At 31.8% G+C, this 2,926-nt stretch overlaps 1 non-coding gene across 1 annotated transcript; it reads left to right on the plus strand.

Annotated features, from left to right (window-relative positions):
- The first annotated feature begins 1,704 nt into the window (after positions 1-1,704).
- trnah-gug (transfer RNA histidin (anticodon GUG)) lies at positions 1,705-1,776 on the plus strand. The gene has a single exon. It is a non-coding gene; the product is annotated as a tRNA-His (tRNA).
- The last annotated feature ends 1,150 nt before the right edge of the window (positions 1,777-2,926 follow it).

Consider the following 2,926-nt stretch of genomic DNA (forward strand, 5'->3'; position numbering starts at 1 on the left):
CTTTTGTTAGTTTTGACTGCTTTTATTGTCCTCATTTGTAAGTCGCTTTGGATAAAAACGTCTGCTAAATGACTAAATAAATAAATAAAATTATGATTCGCTAGTGACATAATCTTAAAACTCTTACTGATCTAATCCCTTATTGATTTATTCTTTTGTTGATGGTGATTGAGTGTCACTGTCATGACAACCTCAGACAAGAACAAGAACACATCACAACATCATTGTTTTATGGAAAACCTGGAATTTACTGCATGTTAAAAAGTAAAAAGTTAAAGGTAGTTTCCAGGCGTCCTTATGTTATTTGGGTGTAACTGGAAAATGAATTGAATTAGAGAAAGAGTCCAAAAATTGGATATCTGAGAAGTTTTAGCCTAGTGTTATGCTCAGTGTTATTTTGTTATTTGAGGTTTTTTTTAATTGAGTAACAATAACATTAAACATGCACTTTTATTCAAATATAGATAGTGAACATCATACATTTATGCATATATATATATAAACTGCCGTTCAAAAGTTTGGGATCAGTAAGATCTTTTGGGCCTATGTTTTATAAAGAAGCATCTAATGCTCATCTCATCAAGTCTGCATTGATTTGATCAAAAATACAGAAAAAACACAGTAATATTGTGAAAAATTATTGCAATTTAAAATAATCATTTTCTATTTTAATGTACTCTAAAATATAATTTAATCCTGTGATGCAAGGCTGAATTTACCATTACCATTACCCCAGTCCTCAGTGTCACATTATGCTTATTTATTATCAATGTTGGAAACAGTTGTGCTGCTTAATATATATATATATATATATGTATATATGGAACCTGTAATACTTTTTTCAGGATTCTTTGATGAATAAAAAGTTAAAAAGAACAGCATTTATTTAAAATTACAATCTTTTCTAACAATATGAGTCTTTACTATCACTTTTTATCCATTTAACACATCCAAAAGTATTCATTATTACTTTCAAAAAAAAGAAAGAAAAAAAATGTACTGACTCCAAACTTTTGAATGGTAGTGCATATTGTAACAGAAGATTTCCATTTTGAATAAATGCAGTTTTCTTTTTTTATATTCATAAAAGAATCCTGAAAATTCTTTGATGAATAAAAAGTTAAAAAGAACAACATTTATTTAAAGTAGAATTCTTTTGTAACAATATACACTACCGTTTAAAAATTTGGGGTCAGTATATATATTTTTTCTTTCTTGTTTGAAAGAAAATAATACTTTTATTCAGCAAGGATATGTTTAATTATTGATAGCAAAGACTTGTGTTGCTAGAAAAGATTTGTACATTTTATTCATCAAAGAATCCTGAAAAAAAGTATCACATGTTCTATAAAAATATTAAGCAGTTTTCAACATTGATAATAAATCAGCATATTAGATTGATTTCTGAAGGATCATCTGACACTGAAGACTGGAGTAATGATGCTGAAAATCCAGCTTCGTATCACAGGAATAAATTACATTTGAAAGTATATTAAAATAGAAAGGGACAACTGTCTCAGTCATGAATTAGTGGTGAACTTACACTTTTACGCACAAATGTATTGTTTTACAACATGAAAATAAGAACAGCTGTTCATCAGTATGCTCCGTGAATTTAAAGAGACTGTAAAACGCAGCCTATGTGGCTGATTTAACAATCATCTGTCTATATTTTCGCCTATGCGTTCGTCCTGTAGGTGGCTCGCCGTGATCGTATAGTGGTTAGTACTCTGCGTTGTGGCCGCAGCAACCCCGGTTCGAATCCGGGTCACGGCAGTTTTTTGTGCGGTAAATTCCCGAATTCGTTATTAAGTATTTGGAGTACTTCAAATATTGTCGAATCACAACGGTTGCTAAAATATGTCTCAAATAGTCATGACCGATTAAAAAGACTGGCCCACCCATATGAGAGTTGACGTAATCACGTTGTGGATGCCTCTGTGTTCCAAGTGACGTCCTGACGTCGAACACGAATCGATGTAGTTTTAATCACTTCCACTAGGTGGTGATATTACAATTGTTAAGAATGTGAACCTTACACTTATCCTTGATATGAGCCGAGTTTAAATTCGTTAGTTTCCAAAGTTATGATTGTTGTTTGGGGTGTATTACCAACTATAATGAAATATAATGAAAGCAGGATGATTAAAAATTATAATTTTTTGGCTATTATGACTTTATGACTATAGATATGTGTGTGTGTGTATATATATATATATATACACACACACATATCTCTGATTATGACTCTACTGATCTCATGTAAACCATGTGAGTGTGAGTGTGTGTGTGTGTGTGTGTGTGTGAGTGTGAGTGTGTTTGAGTGAGTGTGTGAAGCTTGGTTGAGTTTGATCACCATCACACTGGACTAACATTAAAGGTCTGATAAGCGGCGATCTGCTGATCCAGGGCCTGTACCATGAAGCCGGATTAGCTGGCTAGCCAGGTAAGTTTCAGTTTAGTTTGCACCAATCCTGGGTTGTAGGAACCATGAAAGTGGCTTGGCTTTTAGCGGCGTTCATTACCATAGTAACTTACACTCCACAGCTAACCTGCTCCAGGGCAGGTTTTGTTCTGGGTAAGAGATCTCAAACTGAAATCAGATGTGAGCAAAGTGACACATGTCTGACACAGAAAAGTCACTCCCCCAGTATCTCTTCCTCCAAATTAAAGGTCACTATATAGTAAAATAAATAAATTATTTAACAACAAACTTGTCTGGCTTTAATTATAATTACTTTGAATTATTTTATGTGATTTATACATGATTTATATAATTATTATATGATTTATATTGTTATTAATCCATTACACACAAGCAATTTTAGTTTAACAATTATAATAAAGCATTTATTTTAAATTAATATTAATATATACAGATCATATGTAATATAAATAAGCTGTAGAATCAATAGATAATGCTTTA

This window comes from Sinocyclocheilus anshuiensis, unplaced genomic scaffold (assembly GCF_001515605.1).
Source record: "Sinocyclocheilus anshuiensis isolate Anshui unplaced genomic scaffold, SAMN03320099.WGS_v1.1 scaffold961, whole genome shotgun sequence".
In the NCBI taxonomy this organism is placed as follows: Eukaryota; Metazoa; Chordata; class Actinopteri; order Cypriniformes; family Cyprinidae; genus Sinocyclocheilus; species Sinocyclocheilus anshuiensis.